Source organism: Salvelinus alpinus, chromosome 12 (genome assembly GCF_045679555.1).
Source record: "Salvelinus alpinus chromosome 12, SLU_Salpinus.1, whole genome shotgun sequence".
In the NCBI taxonomy this organism is placed as follows: Eukaryota; Metazoa; Chordata; class Actinopteri; order Salmoniformes; family Salmonidae; genus Salvelinus; species Salvelinus alpinus.
In genome coordinates, this window is record NC_092097.1 from 60,712,369 (window position 1) to 60,733,250 (window position 20,882).

The following is a 20,882-nucleotide window of genomic DNA, read 5'->3' on the forward strand; positions in this document are numbered from 1 at the left end:
TATTTGACGAGCAGGTGTCCACATACTTTTGGTCATGTAGTGTAGAGTGACACGCCTGACGGTCCATCCGTTATGGCACAAGTGTCAAACTCATTCCACGGGGGGCCGAGTGTCTGCGGGTTTTCGCTCCTCCCTTGTACTTGATTGATGAATTAACATCACTAATTAGTTAGGAACTCCCCACACCTGGTTGTCTAGGGCTTTATTGAAAGGAAAAACCAAAAACCTGCAGACACTAGGCCCTCCGTGGAATGAGTTTGACACCCCTGCGTTATGGCATCATTGACCTGAATGTAGCAACAATCACCAAAATTGTTAAGAACAACGACAAAAAGTATTTTTTCATATATAATAAATGCAACAATTTGAACAATAGATGAAGATACTCTAAATGTTTTGAGTTTTTTTTTTTTTTTATCCATCAGGTATTAACTGAATTATAGCACATAAAACATGTTGCTGTGGGTACAAATAAAGGTTCTGGTCATTTGGTGGGTTTTCAGGTATTAAATGTATTTTAATGCTCTCGTGTTTACATGTTCTAATGGTATCAGGTATTTTTCTATATTTTGTGTGAAAATAAATACAATTTATAAGTGCCTCATTTGCATAAATACACTGGGTGTATTTGCATATATGAATACATTAACATAAAGGACAAGGCTGCAACCACAAAAAAATACGTGCTTTGTCTAGGCCTACCTGCACTCACCTGCGGTGTCTAGACCTCATTAATTACTGTTGTCACGTTCTATTGTATAATTCAATAGCAGGACACCCTCAATAGAAGGACACTCTCAATAGCAGGACACCCTCGGTTTAAAAATCAACAGGTTCTAGATTACACCTATCTGAACATACTTTACATCGTTTGCGAGATCAGACCATAATATCACTATAATCAGTGTTCATTTTCGGGAAGTTGCTTTCATTTCAGAGCATCTAATTTGTAAACATTTCAATTGTATTAAATTATAACTTTTTTTCTTTCAATTCCACCCAAAAAAGAACACCCATCAAAATGAAGGTATCTTTCTTGTGATGTAAACGTCGAGGCGTTAAATCCCCGACAAAGCTCTAGTGTTCTTTATAGATGCAGCGAAAAGACAATGTACTCCGTTGAGCTCATTTCAGACATTACCGAGGTGTTCCACAGGTCATTTCAAACATTTCCGCTGTCGTAACGTTAACGGGGGGGAAAAACGACAGGCACAAACGAGAGTATGAAAGAGTGAAAGGAAAACAGACAATCCAGGTGACAACAGGAAATGGATGGCTGAAAGAGACCGCTCTTCAGGTGGGCGGGGCATGTGCGTTGCTACCGGAATGAGGATGCATGTTCTACTCGTTCTAACTCTATGCTGCTCCATGCTCACACTGGGGGACAGGAAACTCCTCTGGTTGGTCACACTGGGGGACAGGAAACTCCTCTGGTTGCTCACACTGGGGGACAGGAAACTCCTCTGGTTGGTCACACTGGGGGACAGGAAACTCCTCTGGTTGGTCACACTGGGGGACAGGAAACTCCTCTGGTTGCTCACACTGGGGGACAGGAAACTCCTCTGGTTGGTCACACTGGGGGACAGGAAACTCCTCTGGTTGGTCACACTGGGGGACAGGAAACTCCTCTGGTTGTTCACACTGGGGGACAGGAAACTCCTCTGGTTGGTCACACTGGGGGACAGGACACTCCTCTGGTTGCTCACACTGGGGGACAGGAAACTCCTCTGGTTGCTCACACTGGGGGACAGGAAACTCCTCTGGTTGGTCACACTGGGGGATAGGAAACTCCTCTGGTTGGTCACACTGGGGGACAGGAAACTCCTCTGGTTGGTCACACTGGGGGACAGGAAACTCCTCTGGTTGGTCACACTGGGGGACAGGACACTCCTCTGGTTGCTCACACTGGGGGACAGGAAACTCCTCTGGTTGCTCACACTGGGGGACAGGAAACTCCTCTGGTTGGTCACACTGGGGGATAGGAAACTCCTCTGGTTGGTCACACTGGGGGACAGGAAACTCCTCTGGTTGGTCACACTGGGGGACAGGAAACTCCTCTGGTTGGTCACACTGGGGGACAGGACACTCCTCTGGTTGCTCACACTGGGGGACAGGAAACTCCTCTGGTTGGTCACACTGGGGGACAGGAAACTCCTCTGGTTGCTCACACTGGGGGACAGGAAACTCCTCTGGTTGGTCACACTGGGGGACAGGAAACTCCTCTGGTTGGTCACACTGGGGGACAGGAAACTCCTCTGGGTGGTCACACTGGGGGACAGGAAACCCCTCTGGTGGTCCTCGGTTGGTCACACTGGGGGACAGGAAACTCCTCTGGTTGGTCACACTGGGGGACAGGAAACTCCTCTGGTTGGTCACACTGGGGGACAGGAAACTCCTCTGGTTGGTCACACTGGGGGACAGGAAACTCCTCTGGTTGGTCACACTGGGGGACAGGAAACTCCTCTGGTTGGTCACACTGGGGGACAGGAAACTCCTCTGGTTGGTCACACTGGGGGACAGGAAACTCCTCTGGTTGCTCACACTGGGGGACAGGAAACTCCTCTGGTTGGTCACACTGGGGGACAGGAAACTCCTCTGGTTGGTCACACTGGGGGACAGGAAACTCCTCTGGTTGGTCACACTGGGGGACAGGAAACTCCTCTGGGTGGTCACACTGGGGGACAGGAAACCCCTCTGTTTGGTTGGTCACACTGGGGGACAGGAAACTCCTCTGGTTGGTCACACTGGGGGACAGGAAACTTCTCTGGTTGGTCACACTGGGGGACAGGAAACTCCTCTGGTTGGTCACACTGGGGGACAGGAAACTCCTCTGGTTGGTCACACTGGGGGACAGGAAACTCCTCTGTTTGGTTGGTCACACTGGGGGACAGGAAACCCCTCTGTTTGGTTGGTCACACTGGGGGACAGGAAACTCCTCTGGTTGGTTGGTCACACTGGGGGACAGGAAACTCCTCTGGTTGGTTGGTCACACTGGGGGACAGGAAACTCCTCTGGTTGGTTGGTCACACTGGGGGACAGGAAACTCCTCTGGTTGGTTGGTTGTTAGGGGTTGTAGTTACTTTGTAAAACCAACACCTTTTTTGTTTACTGTGTTTATGTTTGTCTCATGGTAGAGCTGATTATGTTCATACACCTGTCCCAAATGGCACCCTAATCCCTATGTAGTGCACTACTTTTGACCAGGGCCTTATGGGTAGTAGTGTACTATATAGGGAATAGAGTGCCATGTGGGACATATATGTTATTCATGTGTACAGCCCCTCAGGACGGGGAGTGTGTGTGTGAGAGAGAGACTTCCTAACTTACCATTTTAAAAAATGCCCAAGCCTGAGGCATGGTTGTTTTGGATGCATACAGTCCACATTCAAAGTTCCCAAATGGCAAAACATATTTCAAAAAGATCTGATATGATGCAACAAAACAGGATTTATTTTCCTTTTTTAACTAACAAAATAATGATCTGATCAACTTAAATCATAGATGAAAAGACATAATATGGTCTGTGTGTGTGGTCAAAACACTATTCTGCGTCTAGCTAGGACTCCCACCCAGGGCCCAACTTCCTGCCTTAATCCTAACACGAACACACGTCACAGTACAATGCATGTGCAAGAGGGAGAGCCATGAACTAAGGTACACTAATAACAACAGAATATATCAAATCAGGTAACTATAAATACTAAAGGTACATAACATTTCATCACATTTATATTTCATATATACAGTGCCTTTGGAAAGTATTCAGACCCTTTGACTTTTTCCACATTTTGTTACGTTACAGCTTTATTCTAAAATTGATAATAGTTTTTTGCCCTTCATCAACTACACACAATACCCCATAATGACATCACAATACCCCATAATGACATCATAATACCCCATAATGACATCACAATACCCCATAATGACATCACAATAACCCATAATGACAAAGCAAAAACAGTTTTTTTTAGAATTTTTGCTAGTTTATTCAAAATAAAATACTGAAATAACACATTTACATAAATATTCAGACCCTTTGCTCTACAGAGATGTTTGATCGGGTTCAAGTCCGGACTCTGGCTGGGCCCCTCAAGGACATTGAGACTTGTCCCGAAGCCACTCCTGCGTTGTCTTGGCTGTGTGCTTAGGGTCGTTGTGCTGTTGGAAGGTGAACCTTCACCCTAGTCTGAGGTCCTGAGCACTCTGGAGCAGGTTTTCATCAAGGATCTCTCTACTTTGCTCTGTTCATCTTTCCCTCGATCCTGACTAGTCTCCCAGTCCCTGATGCTGAAAAACATCCCCACAGCATGATGCTGCCACCACCATGCTTCACCATAGGGATGGTGCCAGGTTTCCTCCAAATGTGAAGCTTGGCATTCAGGCCAAAGAGTTCAATCTTGGTTTCATCAGACCAGAGAATTTTGTTTCTTATGGTGTGAGAACTGTAGGTGCCTTTTGGCAAACTCCAAGCGGGCTGTCATGTGCCTTTTACTGAGGAGTGGCTTCCATCTGGCCACTCTACCATAAAGGCCTGATTGGTGGAGTTCTGTAGAGATGGTTGTCCGTCTGGAAGGTTCTCCCATCTCCACAGAGGAACTCTGGTCACCATCGGGTTCTTGGTCACCTCCCTGACCAAGGCCCTTCTCCCCCGATTGCTCAGTTTGGCCGGGCTGCCAGTTCTAGGAAGAGTCTTGGTGGTTCCAAACTTCTTCCATTTAAGAATGATGGAGGCCACTGTGTTCTTGGGGACCTTAACTGCTGCAGAAATGTTTTGATACCCTTCCCCAGATCTGTGCCTCGACACAATCCTGTCTCGGAGCTCGACGGGCAATTCCTTCGACCTCATGACTTGGTTTTCGCACTGACATGCACTGTCAACTGTAGGACCTTATATAGACAGGTGTGTGCCTTTCCAAATCATGTCCAATCAATTGAATTTACCACAGGTGGACTCCAATCAAGTTGTAGAAACATCTCAACGATGGTCAATGGAAACAGGATGCACCTGAGCTCTATTTAGTCTCATAGACAAGGGTCTGAATACTTAAGTAAATAAGGTATTTCTGTTTTTTATTTTGAGTACATTTGCAAACATTTCTTAACTTTTTCCACTTTGTCATTACAGGGTATTGTGTGTAGATTGATGAGAAAAATATGTATATTTAATCCATTTTAGAATAACGTAACAAATATGTGGAAAAGGTCAAGAGGTCTGAATACTTTCCAAATGTGCTGAATACACACGGTGCTCTGTTTTATCCAATGTCTAACGGGCTGTGTGTGTGTGTGTGTGTGTGTGTGTGTGTGTGTGTGTGTGTGTGTGTGTGTGTGTGTGTGTGTGTGTGTGTGTGTGTGTGTGTGTGTGTGTGTGTGTGTGTTAACCATGTTGGAGGTGTGAGAATGGGGTTAGAGGAGAGCCCTTGAACCAGACAATGAAACTCAGGCCCGAACCCTGTTCCTAATCACTGCTGCTGAACACACCGTAACGGAATGGGGCAAATGTTTTTGGGGGCGTTCTCACACACGCCCCACCTGAGAGAGTAGCAAGGCTGGGGTGGGAGCGTGTTATCTAGCTTTGATGTGGCGACAGCTAGCTAATCGTCTCTCTCTCTCTGTGTGTGTGTGTGTGTGTGTGTGTGTGTGTGTGTGTGTGTGTGTGTGTGTGTGTGTGTGTGTGTGTGTGTGTGTGTGTGTGTGTGTGTGTGTGTGTGTGTGTGTGTGTGTGTGTGTGTTTAGCACATTGACATACAGCACATCTAATGTAGCATGTGTTTAATATAGCATGTGTTTAATGTAGCATGTGTATAATGTAGCATGTGTATAATGTAGCATGTGTTTAATGTAGCATGTGTAGCAGGTGTTTAATATAGCATGTGTTTAATGTAGCGTGTGTATAATGTAGCATGTGTTTAATGTAGCATGTGTTTAATGTAGCATGTGTAGCATGTGTATAATGTAGCATGTGTATAATGTAGCATGTGTTTAATGTACCATGTGTATAATGTAGCATGTGTTTAATGTAGCATGTGTATAATGTAGCATGTGTTTAATGTAGCATGTGTTTAATGTAGCATGTGTATAATGTAGCATGTGTTTAATGTAGCATGTGTAGCATGTGTTTAATGTAGCATGTGTATAATGTAGCATGTGTATAATGTAGCATGTGTTTAATGTAGCATGTGTATAATGTAGCATATGTATAATCTAGCATGTTGGAGGTGTGGGTATAGTAGAACCTAGAACCAGACCGTGAAAACAAAGACCCCGTCCTGACCCCTGACCCCTGACCCTACTGTCAGGGTGTTGCTTACTGTCTGGGTGTTGCTTACTGTCTGGGTGTTGCTTACTGTCTGGGGTGTTGCTTACTGTCTGGGTGTTGCTTACTGTCTGGGTGTTGCTTACTGTCTGGGTGTTGCTTACTGTCTGGGGTGTTGCTTTACTGTCTGGGTGTTGCTTACTGTCTGGGGTGTTGCTTACTGTCTGGGTGTTGCTTACTGTCTGGGTGTTGCTTACTGTCTGGGTGTTGCTTACTGTCTGGGGTGTGGCTTACTGTCTGGGTGTTGCTTACTGTCTGGGGTGTTGCTTACTGTCTGGGGTGTTGCTTACTGTCTGGGTGTGGCTTACTGTCGGGGTGTGGCTTACTGTCTGGGTGTTGCTTACTGTCTGGGGTGTGGCTTACTGTCTGGGGTGTTGCTTACTGTCTGGGGTGTTGCTTACTGTCTGGGTGTTGCTTACTGTCTGGGGTGTGGCTTACTGTCTGGGTGTTGCTTACTGTCTGGGGTGTGGCTTACGGTCTGGGGTGTTGCTTACTGTCTGGGGTGTGGCTTACTGTCTGGGGTGTTGCTTACTGTCTGGGGTGTTGCTTACTGTCTGGGTGTTGCTTACTGTCTGGGTGTTGCTTACTGTCTGGGTGTTGCTTACTGTCTGGGGTGTTGCTTACTGTCTGGGGTGTTGCTTACTGTCTGGGTGTTGCTTACTGTCTGGGTGTTGCTTACTGTCTGGGGTGTTGCTTACTGTCTGGGTGTTGCTTACTGTCTGGGGTGTTGCTTACTGTCTGGGTGTTGCTTACTGTCTGGGTGTTGCTTACTGTCGGGGTGTGGCTTACTGTCTGGGTGTTGCTTACTGTCTGGGGTGTGGCTTACTGTCTGGGTGTTGCTTACTGTCTGGGGTGTGGCTTACTGTCTGGGGTGTTGCTTACTGTCGGGGTGTGGCTTACTGTCTGGGTGTTGCTTACTGTCTGGGGTGTTGCTTACTGTCTGGGTGTTGCTTACTGTCTGGGGTGTTGCTTACTGTCTGGGTGTTGCTTACTGTCTGGGTGTTGCTTACTGTCTGGGTGTTGCTTACTATTTGGGGTGTTGCTTTACTGTCTGGGTGTTGCTTACTGTCTGGGGTGTTGCTTACTGTCTGGGTGTTGCTTACTGTCTGGGTGTTGCTTACTGTCTGGGTGTTGCTTACTGTCTGGGGTGTGGCTTACTGTCTGGGTGTTGCTTACTGTCTGGGGTGTTGCTTACTGTCTGGGGTGTTGCTTACTGTCTGGGTGTTGCTTACTGTCGGGGTGTGGCTTACTGTCTGGGTGTGGCTTACTGTCTGGGGTGTGGCTTACTGTCTGGGGTGTTGCTTACTGTCTGGGGTGTTGCTTACTGTCTGGGTGTTGCTTACTGTCTGGGGTGTGGCTTACTGTCTGGGTGTTGCTTACTGTCTGGGGTGTGGCTTACTGTCTGGGGTGTTGCTTACTGTCTGGGGTGTGGCTTACTGTCTGGGGTGTTGCTTACTGTCTGGGGTGTTGCTTACTGTCTGGGTGTTGCTTACTGTCTGGGTGTTGCTTACTGTCTGGGTGTTGCTTACTGTCTGGGGTGTTGCTTACTGTCTGGGGTGTTGCTTACTGTCTGGGTGTTGCTTACTGTCTGGGTGTTGCTTACTGTCTGGGGTGTTGCTTACTGTCTGGGTGTTGCTTACTGTCTGGGGTGTTGCTTACTGTCTGGGTGTTGCTTACTGTCTGGGTGTTGCTTACTGTCGGGGTGTGGCTTACTGTCTGGGTGTTGCTTACTGTCTGGGGTGTGGCTTACTGTCTGGGTGTTGCTTACTGTCTGGGGTGTGGCTTACTGTCTGGGGTGTTGCTTACTGTCGGGGTGTGGCTTACTGTCTGGGTGTTTCTTACTGTCTGGGGTGTTGCTTACTGTCTGGGGTGTGGCTTACTGTCTGGGGTGTGGCTTACTGTCTGGGGTGTGGCTTACTGTCTGGGTGTTGCTTACTGTCTGGGTGTTGCTTACTGTCTGGGTGTTGCTTACTGTCGGGGTGTGGCTTACTGTCTGGGTGTTGCTTACTGTCTGGGGTGTGGCTTACTGTCTGGGGTGTGGCTTACTGTCTGGGTGTTTCTTACTGTCTGGGGTGTTGCTTACTGTCTGGGGTGTGGCTTACTGTCTGGGGTGTGGCTTACTGTCTGGGGTGTGGCTTAGTGTCTGGGTGTTGCTTACTGTCTGGGTGTTGCTTACTGTCTGGGTGTTGCTTACTGTCGGGGTGTGGCTTACTGTCTGGGTGTTGCTTACTGTCTGGGGTGTGGCTTACTGTCTGGGGTGTGGCTTACTGTCTGGGTGTTGCTTACTGTCTGGGGTGTTGCTTACTGTCTGGGGTGTTGCTTACTGTCTGGGGTGTGGCTTACTGTCTGGGGTGTGGCTTACTGTCTGGGTGTTGCTTACTGTCTGGGGTGTTGCTTACTGTCTGGGGTGTTGCTTACTGTCTGGGGTGTTGCTTACTGTCTGGGGTGTTGCTTACTGTCTGGGTGTTGCTTACTGTCTGGGTGTTGCTTACTGTCTGGGGTGTTGCTTACTGTCTGGGGTGTTGCTTACTGTCTGGGTGTTGCTTACTGTCTGGGGTGTTGCTTACTGTCTGGGGTGTTGCTTACTGTCTGGGTGTTGCTTACTGTCTGGGTGTTGCTTACTGTCTGGGTGTTGCTTACTGTCTGGGTGTTGCTTACTGTCTGGGGTGTTGCTTACTGTCTGGGGTGTTGCTTACTGTCTGGGGTGTTGCTTACTGTCTGGGTGTTGCTTACTGTCTGGGTGTTGCTTACTGTCTGGGGTGTTGCTTACTGTCTGGGGTGTTGCTTACTGTCTGGGGTGTTGCTTACTGTCTGGGGTGTTGCTTACTGTCTGGGTGTTGCTTACTGTCTGGGGTGTTGCTTACTGTCTGGGGTGTTGCTTACTGTCTGGGTGTTGCTTACTGTCTGGGTGTTGCTTACTGTCTGGGTGTTGCTTACTGTCTGGGTGTTGCTTACTGTCTGGGGTGTGGCTTACTGTCTGGGGTGTTGCTTACTGTCTGGGTGTTGCTTACTGTCTGGGGTGTTGAAGTCTGTTCGTGTTATGGCTACTTGGTTTTCTGTAAGATGTGATGTAATTTCTCTCATTCTCTGTTATCTTCTACTTATTACAGGTGTGCTAGCTCTGGGGTAAAGGTTCTACTTATTACAGGTGTGTTAGCTCTGGGGTAAAGTTTCTACTTATTACAGGTGTGTTAGCTCTGGGGTAAAGTTTCTACTTATTACAGGTGTGTTAGCTCTGGGGTAAAGGTTCTACTTATTACAGGTGTGTTAGCTCTGGGGTAAAGGTTCTACTTATTACAGGTGTGTTAGCTCTGGGGTAAAGGTTCTACTTATTACAGGTGTGGTAGCTCTGGGGTAAAGGTTCTACTTATTACAGGTGTGTTAGCTCTGGGGTAAAGTTTCTACTTATTACAGGTGTGTTAGCTCTGGGGTAAAGTTTCCACTTATTACAGGTGTGCTAGCTCTGGGGTAAAGGTTCTACTTATTACAGGTGTGTTAGCTCTGGGGTAAAGTTTCTACTTATTACAGGTGTGTTAGCTCTGGGGTAAAGTTTCTACTTATTACAGGTGTGTTAGCTCTGGGGTAAAGGTTCTACTTATTACAGGTGTGTTAGCTCTGGGGTAAAGGTTCTACTTATTACAGGTGTGTTAGCTCTGGGGTAAAGGTTCTACTTATTACAGGTGTGGTAGCTCTGGGGTAAAGGTTCTACTTATTACAGGTGTGTTAGCTCTGGGGTAAAGTTTCTACTTATTACAGGTGTGTTAGCTCTGGGGTAAAGGTTCTACTTATTACAGGTGTGGTAGCTCTGGGGTAAAGGTTCTACTTATTACAGGTGTGGTAGCTCTGGGGTAAAGTTTCTACTTATTACAGGTGTGTTAGCTCTGGGGTAAAGGTTCTACTTATTACAGGTGTGTTAGCTCTGGGGTAAAGGTTCTACTTATTACAGGTGTGTTAGCTCTGGGGTAAAGGTTCTACTTATTACAGGTGTGTTAGCTCTGGGGTAAAGGTTCTACTTATTACAGGTGTGGTAGCTCTGGGGTAAAGTTTCTACTTATTACAGGTGTGTTAGCTCTGGGGTAAAGTTTCTACTTATTACAGGTGTGTTAGCTCTGGGGTAAAGGTTCTACTTATTACAGGTGTGGTAGCTCTGGGGTAAAGGTTCTACTTATTACAGGTGTGTTAGCTCTGGGGTAAAGTTTCTACTTATTACAGGTGTGTTAGCTCTGGGGTAAAGGTTCTACTTATTACAGGTGTGTTAGCTCTGGGGTAAAGTTTCTACTTATTACAGGTGTGGTAGCTCTGGGGTAAAGTTTCTACTTATTACAGGTGTGGTAGCTCTGGGGTAAAGTTTCTACTTATTACAGGTGTGTTAGCTCTGGGGTAAAGGTTCTACTTATTACAGGTGTGTTAGCTCTGGGGTAAAGGTTCTACTTATTACAGGTGTGTTAGCTCTGGGGTAAAGGTTCTACTTATTACAGGTGTGTTAGCTCTGGGGTAAAGGTTCTACTTATTACAGGTGTGGTAGCTCTGGGGTAAAGTTTCTACTTATTACAGGTGTGTTAGCTCTGGGGTAAAGTTTCTACTTATTACAGGTGTGGTAGCTCTGGGGTAAAGTTTCTACTTATTACAGGTGTGTTAGCTCTGGGGTAAAGTTTCTACTTATTACAGGTGTGGTAGCTCTGGGGTAAAGTTTCTACTTATTACAGGTGTGTTAGCTCTGGGGTAAAGTTTCTACTTATTACAGGTGTGTTAGCTCTGGGGTAAAGGTTCTACTTATTACAGGTGTGTTAGCTCTGGGGTAAAGGTTCTACTTATTACAGGTGTGTTAGCTCTGGGGTAAAGTTTCTACTTATTACAGGTGTGTTAGCTCTGGGGTAAAGGTTCTACTTATTACAGGTGTGTTAGCTCTGGGGTAAAGTTTCTACTTATTACAGGTGTGGTAGCTCTGGGGTAAAGTTTCTACTTATTACAGGTGTGGTAGCTCTGGGGTAAAGTTTCTACTTATTACAGGTGTGTTAGCTCTGGGGTAAAGGTTCTACTTATTACAGGTGTGTTAGCTCTGGGGTAAAGGTTCTACTTATTACAGGTGTGTTAGCTCTGGGGTAAAGGTTCTACTTATTACAGGTGTGTTAGCTCTGGGGTAAAGGTTCTACTTATTACAGGTGTGGTAGCTCTGGGGTAAAGTTTCTACTTATTACAGGTGTGTTAGCTCTGGGGTAAAGTTTCTACTTATTACAGGTGTGGTAGCTCTGGGGTAAAGTTTCTACTTATTACAGGTGTGTTAGCTCTGGGGTAAAGTTTCTACTTATTACAGGTGTGTTAGCTCTGGGGTAAAGTTTCTACTTATTACAGGTGTGTTAGCTCTGGGGTAAAGGTTCTACTTATTACAGGTGTGTTAGCTCTGGGGTAAAGTTTCTACTTATTACAGGTGTGGTAGCTCTGGGGTAAAGTTTCTACTTATTACAGGTGTGGTAGCTCTGGGGTAAAGTTTCTACTTATTACAGGTGTGTTAGCTCTGGGGTAAAGGTTCTACTTATTACAGGTGTGTTAGCTCTGGGGTAAAGGTTCTACTTATTACAGGTGTGTTAGCTCTGGGGTAAAGGTTCTACTTATTACAGGTGTGTTAGCTCTGGGGTAAAGGTTCTACTTATTACAGGTGTGGTAGCTCTGGGGTAAAGTTTCTACTTATTACAGGTGTGTTAGCTCTGGGGTAAAGTTTCTACTTATTACAGGTGTGGTAGCTCTGGGGTAAAGTTTCTACTTATTACAGGTGTGTTAGCTCTGGGGTAAAGTTTCTACTTATTACAGGTGTGGTAGCTCTGGGGTAAAGTTTCTACTTATTACAGGTGTGTTAGCTCTGGGGTAAAGTTTCTACTTATTACAGGTGTGGTAGCTCTGGGGTAAAGTTTCTACTTATTACAGGTGTGGTAGCTCTGGGGTAAAGTTTCTACTTATTACAGGTGTGTTAGCTCTGGGGTAAAGTTTCTACTTATTACAGGTGTGGTAGCTCTGGGGTAAAGTTTCTACTTATTACAGGTGTGTTAGCTCTGGGGTAAAGGTTCTACTTATTACAGGTGTGTTAGCTCTGGGGTAAAGTTTCTACTTATTACAGGTGTGTTAGCTCTGGGGTAAAGTTTCTACTTATTACAGGTGTGTTAGCTCTGGGGTAAAGTTTCTACTTATTACAGGTGTGTTAGCTCTGGGGTAAAGGTTCTACTTATTACAGGTGTGTTAGCTCTGGGGTAAAGGTTCTACTTATTACAGGTGTGTTAGCTCTGGGGTAAAGGTTCTACTTATTACAGGTGTGGTAGCTCTGGGGTAAAGGTTCTACTTATTACAGGTGTGTTAGCTCTGGGGTAAAGTTTCTACTTATTACAGGTGTGTTAGCTCTGGGGTAAAGGTTCTACTTATTACAGGTGTGTTAGCTCTGGGGTAAAGTTTCTACTTATTACAGGTGTGGTAGCTCTGGGGTAAAGTTTCTACTTATTACAGGTGTGGTAGCTCTGGGGTAAAGTTTCTACTTATTACAGGTGTGTTAGCTCTGGGGTAAAGGTTCTACTTATTACAGGTGTGTTAGCTCTGGGGTAAAGGTTCTACTTATTACAGGTGTGTTAGCTCTGGGGTAAAGGTTCTACTTATTACAGGTGTGTTAGCTCTGGGGTAAAGGTTCTACTTATTACAGGTGTGGTAGCTCTGGGGTAAAGTTTCTACTTATTACAGGTGTGTTAGCTCTGGGGTAAAGTTTCTACTTATTACAGGTGTGGTAGCTCTGGGGTAAAGTTTCTACTTATTACAGGTGTGTTAGCTCTGGGGTAAAGTTTCTACTTATTACAGGTGTGGTAGCTCTGGGGTAAAGTTTCTACTTATTACAGGTGTGTTAGCTCTGGGGTAAAGTTTCTACTTATTACAGGTGTGGTAGCTCTGGGGTAAAGTTTCTACTTATTACAGGTGTGGTAGCTCTGGGGTAAAGTTTCTACTTATTACAGGTGTGTTAGCTCTGGGGTAAAGTTTCTACTTATTACAGGTGTGGTAGCTCTGGGGTAAAGTTTCTACTTATTACAGGTGTGTTAGCTCTGGGGTAAAGGTTCTACTTATTACAGGTGTGTTAGCTCTGGGGTAAAGTTTCTACTTATTACAGGTGTGTTAGCTCTGGGGTAAAGTTTCTACTTATTACAGGTGTGTTAGCTCTGGGGTAAAGTTTCTACTTATTACAGGTGTGTTAGCTCTGGGGTAAAGGTTCTACTTATTACAGGTGTGTTAGCTCTGGGGTAAAGGTTCTACTTATTACAGGTGTGTTAGCTCTGGGGTAAAGGTTCTACTTATTACAGGTGTGGTAGCTCTGGGGTAAAGGTTCTACTTATTACAGGTGTGTTAGCTCTGGGGTAAAGTTTCTACTTATTACAGGTGTGTTAGCTCTGGGGTAAAGGTTCTACTTATTACAGGTGTGTTAGCTCTGGGGTAAAGTTTCTACTTATTACAGGTGTGGTAGCTCTGGGGTAAAGTTTCTACTTATTACAGGTGTGGTAGCTCTGGGGTAAAGTTTCTACTTATTACAGGTGTGTTAGCTCTGGGGTAAAGGTTCTACTTATTACAGGTGTGTTAGCTCTGGGGTAAAGGTTCTACTTATTACAGGTGTGTTAGCTCTGGGGTAAAGGTTCTACTTATTACAGGTGTGTTAGCTCTGGGGTAAAGGTTCTACTTATTACAGGTGTGGTAGCTCTGGGGTAAAGTTTCTACTTATTACAGGTGTGTTAGCTCTGGGGTAAAGTTTCTACTTATTACAGGTGTGGTAGCTCTGGGGTAAAGTTTCTACTTATTACAGGTGTGTTAGCTCTGGGGTAAAGTTTCTACTTATTACAGGTGTGGTAGCTCTGGGGTAAAGTTTCTACTTATTACAGGTGTGTTAGCTCTGGGGTAAAGTTTCTACTTATTACAGGTGTGGTAGCTCTGGGGTAAAGTTTCTACTTATTACAGGTGTGGTAGCTCTGGGGTAAAGTTTCTACTTATTACAGGTGTGTTAGCTCTGGGGTAAAGTTTCTACTTATTACAGGTGTGGTAGCTCTGGGGTAAAGTTTCTACTTATTACAGGTGTGTTAGCTCTGGGGTAAAGGTTCTACTTATTACAGGTGTGTTAGCTCTGGGGTAAAGTTTCTACTTATTACAGGTGTGTTAGCTCTGGGGTAAAGTTTCTACTTATTACAGGTGTGTTAGCTCTGGGGTAAAGTTTCTACTTATTACAGGTGTGTTAGCTCTGGGGTAAAGTTTCTACTTATTACAGGTGTGGTAGCTCTGGGGTAAAGTTTCTACTTATTACAGGTGTGTTAGCTCTGGGGTAAAGGTTCTACTTATTACAGGTGTGTTAGCTCTGGGGTAAAGGTTCTACTTATTACAGGTGTGTTAGCTCTGGGGTAAAGTTTCTACTTATTACAGGTGTGGTAGCTCTGGGGTAAAGGTTCTACTTATTACAGGTGTGTTAGCTCTGGGGTAAAGTTTCTACTTATTACAGGTGTGTTAGCTCTGGGGTAAAGGTTCTACTTATTACAGGTGTGTTAGCTCTGGGGTAAAGTTTCTACTTATTACAGGTGTGTTAGCTCTGGGGTAAAGTTTCTACTTATTACAGGTGTGTTAGCTCTGGGGTAAAGGTTCTACTTATTACAGGTGTGGTAGCTCTGGGGTAAAGGTTCTACTTATTACAGGTGTGTTAGCTCTGGGGTAAAGGTTCTACTTATTACAGGTGTGTTAGCTCTGGGGTAAAGTTTCTACTTATTACAGGTGTGTTAGCTCTGGGGTAAAGTTTCTACTTATTACAGGTGTGGTAGCTCTGGGGTAAAGTTTCTACTTATTACAGGTATGTTAGCTCTGGGGTAAAGGTTCTACTTATTACAGGTGTGTTAGCTCTGGGGTAAAGTTTCTACTTATTCCAGGTGTGGTAGCTCTGGGGTAAAGTTTCTACTTACTACAGGTGTGTTAGCTCTGGGGTAAAGGTTCTACTTATTACAGGTGTGTTAGCTCTGGGGTAAAGTTTCTACTTATTACAGGTGTGTTACCACTAGGTACAGATCTAGGTTCAGCTTCCCCCCACCCAATCCTAACCTTAAAGGGATGCTTGTATACCATTTGTATGTCTAGGGATCCAGTATGAAAGATACTTTTGGTCATGTAGCGTATGTGGACACCTGCTCATTGAACATCTCATTCCAAAATCATGGGCATTAATATGTAGTTGGTCCCCCCTTTGCTGCTATAACAGCTTCCACTATTCTGGGAAGTCATTAATATGGAGTTGGTTCCCCTTTGCTGCTATAACAGCTTCCACTCTTCTGGGAAGTCTTTCCACTAGATGTTGGAACATTGCTGCGGGGACTTGCGTCCATTCAGCCACAAGAGCATTAGTGAGGTCGGGCACTGATGTTGGGCGATTAGGCCTGGCTCGCAGTCGGCATTCCAATTCATCGCAAAGGTTTTCCATGAGGTCAGGGCTCTAAGTAATGAACGAACCGTGGCTGCCTTCCAAGCAATGGGAACCTCCCCAGAGAGGAGAGACAAGTTACAAACGTCAGAGATAGGCTTAGTGATGATAGGGGCAGCAACCTTAAAGAAGAAAGGGTCTAAACCATCTGACCCAGATGTTTTTTGGGGTCAAGTTTCAGGAGCTCCTTTAGCACCTCGGGCTCAGTGACTGCCTGTTGGGAGAAACTTTGTAGCGGGGCAGTGGAAAAGAGGGAGAAGCATCGGTGCTCGTTGCATTAGAAGGGGTGGGAGGTGAGGAAATGTTGGACGTGCAAGGAGGCATGGCTGAGTCAAATAGGAATCCTGACTTAATGAAGTGGTGATTAAAGAGCTCAGCCATGTGCTTCTAGTCAGTAACAACCACATCGTCAACATTAAGGGACATGGGCAGCTGTGAGGAGGAGGGTTTATTCTCCAGGTCTTTAACCGTTTTCCAGAACTTCTTGGGGTTAGACCCACAGAGAGAGAACTGCTCCTTAAAGTAACTAACTTTGGCCTTCCGGATAGCCTGAGTGCACTTATTTCTCATCAGCCTGAACGAGAGCCAGTCAGCCTGAGTATGCGTGTGCCGAGCCTTTCGTCAAATGGAATTCTTGAGGTGGAGTAACTCGGCAAGATCACGGTCAAAATATCACTGACAATATCAAAAAAGGTCCAAGCGTCTTCGACTGAGGGGATCAAGCTGATTCTATACCATTTTACAGAGGGGGTCAAGCTGATTCTATACCATTTTACAGAGGGGGTCAAGCTGATTCTATACCATTTTACAGAGGGGGTCAAGCTGATTCTATACCATTTTACAGAGGGGGTCAAGCTGATTCTATACCATTTTACAGAGGGGGTCAAGCTGATTCTATACCATTTTACAGAGGGGGTCAAGCTGATTCTATACCATTTTACAGAGGGGGTCAAGCTGATTCTATACCATTTTACAGAGGGGGTCAAGCTGATTCTCTACCATTTTACAGAGGGGGTCAAGCTGATTCTATACCATTTTACAGAGGGGGTCAAGCTGATTCTCTACCATTTTACAGAGGGGTTCAAGCTGATTCTATACCATTTTACAGAGGGGGTCAAGCTGATTCTATACCATTTTACAGAGGGGGTCAAGCTGATTCTATACCATTTTACAGAGGGGGTCAAGCTGATTCTATACCATTTTACAGAGGGGATCAAGCTGATTCTATACCATTTTACAGAGGGGTTCAAGCTGATTCTATACCATTTTACAGAGGGGTTCAAGCTGATTCTATACCATTTTACAGAGGGGGTCAAGCTGATTCTATACCATTTTACAGAGGGGGTCAAGCTGATTCTATACCATTTTACAGAGGGGGTCAAGCTGATTCTATACCATTTTACAGAGGGGGTCAAGCTGATTCTATACCATTTTACAGAGGGGGTCAAGCTGATTCTATACCATTTTACAGAGGGGGTCAAGCTGATTCTATACCATTTTACAGAGGGGGTCAAGCTGATTCTATACCATTTTACAGAGGGGATCAAGCTGATTCTATACCATTTTACAGAGGGGTTCAAGCTGATTCTATACCATTTTACAGAGGGGGTCAAGCTGATTCTATACCATTTTACAGAGGGGGTCAAGCTGATTCTATACCATTTTACAGAGGGGGTCAAGCTGATTCTATACCATTTTACAGAGGGGGTCAAGCTGATTCTCTACCATTTTACAGAGGGGGTCAAGCTGATTCTATACCATTTTACAGAGGGGGTCAAGCTGATTCTATACCATTTTACAGAGGGGTTCAAGCTGATTCTATACCATTTTACAGAGGGGTTCAAGCTGATTCTATACCATTTTACAGAGGGGGTCAAGCTGATTCTATACCATTTTACAGAGGGGGTCAAGCTGATTCTATACCATTTTACAGAGGGGGTCAAGCTGATTCTATACCATTTTACAGAGGGGGTCAAGCTGATTCTATACCATTTTACAGAGGGGTTCAAGCTGATTCTATACCATTTTACAGAGGGGGTCAAGCTGATTCTATACCATTTTACAGAGGGGGTCAAGCTGATTCTATACCATTTTACAGAGGGGGTCAAGCTGATTCTATACCATTTTACAGAGGGGGTCAAGCTGATTCTATACCATTTTACAGAGGGGGTCAAGCTGATTCTATACCATTTTACAGAGGGGATCAAGCTGATTCTATACCATTTTACAGAGGGGGTCAAGCTGATTCTATACCATTTTACAGAGGGAGTCAAGCTGATTCTATACCATTTTACAGAGGGGATCAAGCTGATTCTATACCATTTTACAGAGGCCAGGTCATGAAGGAAGGCTTGCTCATTAAAGGTTTTTTAGCAAGCCTCTATGACAAATCAGAACAGGTCGTTTCACTGAGCAGCCATTACGAACACAGGCTGTAAAACAGTGATCACTAAGGTCATCACAGAAAACACCAGACTGATACCTATCAGGATTATTTGTGAGGATAACATCGAGGAGAGTAGTCTTTTCTGGGTGTTTGGAGTCATACCTTGTGGGATTGGTAATAATCTGAGAAAGATTGAGGGAGTCCCATTGCTTTATGACCTGGTCAGGTGGTTTAAGCATGTCCCAGTTTAGGACACCTACCAGGACACATTCAGACTTGGTGTAAGGGGCCAGGAGAGAGCTTAGGGCAGGTAGTGTACAGGCCGGTGCTGATGGAGAACGATAGCACCCAGCAACAGTCAACAAAGAGCTATTTGAAAGTTTAATGCTTAAAACCAGCTAATCAAATTGTTTGGGGACAGACTTGGTGGAGACAACCGAGCACTGAAGGTGATCCCTGGTAAAGATTGCTACTCCCCCACCTTTGGAAGATCTGTCTTGCCGAAAAAGGTTATAACCAGAAAGGTTAACATCATTATTCAAAACACTCTTCCTTAACCACGTCTCAGTAATGACCAACACATCTGGATTGGAGCTGTGAACACACACTTTCAATTGATCCATTTTAGGTAATAAGCTTCTAGTGTTGACGTGCAGAAAACCCAGGCTTTTACGAGAGCAGAAATCAGTGAAGCAGATATCAGAGCACAGGTCAGAATTGGGACTTGCAACAGTAGATGGGCCAGGGTGTACATGCACATTTCCAGATATCATCAACAGTAATACAGTCAAGGCACGGCATAAGACAGGGAGAGCTCTGCAGTGCTGATTTATGACACATGAATGTGCATCAGATGGCAACAAGATCATATTGTACAGAAATTTCATCAGGTAACATGAATACAAAGCCGGTGAGAGGTAGGAAGACAACCAGAGAAGACGGTGAACAGATCACCAGGTGGAATCCAAGCAGCAGTGCAACAGGCAATGGGAGTAGGTGTCACACCCACTTGGGAGAAGCTTTAATTTCTGGAGTCAGATTTCTTGTAGAAAATGCCAGTGGATGGTCTTTGAACAGCAGGAGGGAGCTTCAAGGCCTCTGGATCTGGGAGGGGGTTGCCTGCCATTTGTTGGGCTCAAAGGCTTCGGCACCTCTCGTTTCACACGTCAGTGCTAATTGAAGTTGTATCTCTTTGTCCTAGCAAGCTTGGTAGCCTTTACATTCAGTCCTTCTGAAGTAAAATATATCATTGTAATGTATTTTTCTTCTTAGCCTTTGAAAGTAAAAAAATTGCTTTAGACTAAACATTACTCACTCAGGTCCAGGTTGGATGGTGTTTTCAGGTCTCTGTTTATTTCCCAGAGCATTTGCTGTATAGTTTGGTAAAAATAATCCTTGGGTGTAGGAAGCATTCCAGGTAATTCTGTCCAAAATCAGGTTGTAGGTTTGATTTGGAGTTAATGTTGTGGTGGGTAGCATCCTGTATATGTCCTGGTGACATAGTGTTGTGGAGGGTAGTATCCTGTATATGTCCTGGTGACATAGTGAAGGTTATGTTGTAGAGGGTAGTATCCTGTATATGTCCTGGTGACATAGTGTTGTGGAGGGTAGCATCCTGTATATGTCCTGGTGACATAGTGTTGTGGAGGATAGTATCCTGTATATGTCCTGGTGACATAGTGTTGTGGAGGGTAGTATCCTGTATATGTCCTGGTGACATAGTGTTGTGGAGGATAGTATCCTGTATATGTCCTGGTGACATAGTGTTGTGGAGGATAGCATCCTGTATATGTCCTGGTGACATAGTGTTGTGGAGGATAGTATCCTGTATACAGTGGGGAGAACAAGTATTTGATACACTGCCGATTTTGCAGGTTTTCCTACTTACAAAGCATGTAGAGGTCTGTCATTTTTATCATAGGTACACTTCAACTGTGAGAGACGGAATCTAAAACAAAAATCCAGAAAATCACATTGTATGATTTTTAAGTAATTAATTTGCATTTTATTGCATGACATAAGTATTTGATCACCTACCAACCAGTAAGAATTCCGGCTCTCACAGACCTGTTAGTTTTTCTTTAAGAAGCCCTCCTGTTCTCCACTCATTACCTGTATTAACTGCACCTGTTTGAACTCGTTACCTGTATAAAAGACACCTGTCCACACACTCAATCAAACAGACTCCAACCTCTCCACAATGGCCAAGACCAGAGAGCTGTGTAAGGACATCAGGGATAAATTGTAGACCTGTACAAGGCTGGGATGGGCTACAGGACAATAGCCAAGCAGCTTGGTGAGAAGGCAACAACTGTTGGCACAATTATTAGAAAATGGAAGAAGTTCAAGATGACGGTCAATCACCCTCGGTCTGGGGCTCCATGCAAGATCTCACCTCGTGGGGCATCAATGATCATGAGGAATGTGAGGGATCAGCCCAGAACTACACGGCAGGACCTGGTCAATGACCTGAAGAGAGCTGGGACCACAGTCTCAAAGAAAACCATTAGTAACACACTACGCCGTCATGGATTAAAATCCTGCAGCGCACGCAAGGTCCCCCTGCTCAAGCCAGCGCATGTCCAGGCCCGTCTGAAGTTTGCCAATGACCATCTGGATGATCCAGAGGAGGAATGGGAGAAGGTCATGTGGTCTGATGAGACAAAAATAGAGCTTTTTGCTTTAAACTCCACTCGCCGTGTTTGGAG